General features: G+C 37.1%; 1 protein-coding gene across 1 annotated transcript in view; it reads left to right on the forward strand.

Moving 5' to 3' along the window:
- The window catches only part of Ralgapb (Ral GTPase activating protein non-catalytic beta subunit), a gene marked incomplete at its 5' end in the record, with an annotated part of 76,371 nt that overhangs the window by 3,712 nt on the left and 72,222 nt on the right, over positions 1-437 (forward strand).

A 437-nucleotide genomic window follows, 5' to 3' on the forward strand; every position in this document is an offset into this window, starting at 1 on the left:
AGTGATTTTCAATATGCTGTGAAATCTTTTGTTAAAAGCAACTTTCGAAGGGCTTCCGTTTTGGTGACAACGAATGACCATGATAATCCTTATCAATCCAATTTTCTGATTTATCAACCTCAAGTTTCCTGCTGTCTGTTGTTGTTAAAATTCATTCTCATTTTGCTTGGTTGGGCAGTTTTTGGTGTGTGTTTTGAAGTTGGGCGGGTGGTGGAAATGCTCTCTTCCTCCCTTATTCATTGCACATCCTTACTTTGCCCTCTCCCTAAAATATTCAAACTGGCATGCGGGTGCCCACTTAATTACTGTATCCATCTGGGTTTATTGTATAAACTGTAGTAGTTATTTTTCCTAATAATCAATCATCATTCTATGCAGGGAGGAAAAAAACTGAAAGTAAACAGTAGACAAGCGAAATTCTGTGTTTTATATCTGTA

This window comes from Nannospalax galili, unplaced genomic scaffold (assembly GCF_000622305.1).
Source record: "Nannospalax galili isolate Female #2095 unplaced genomic scaffold, S.galili_v1.0 scaffold765, whole genome shotgun sequence".
NCBI classification, from domain to species: Eukaryota; Metazoa; Chordata; class Mammalia; order Rodentia; family Spalacidae; genus Nannospalax; species Nannospalax galili.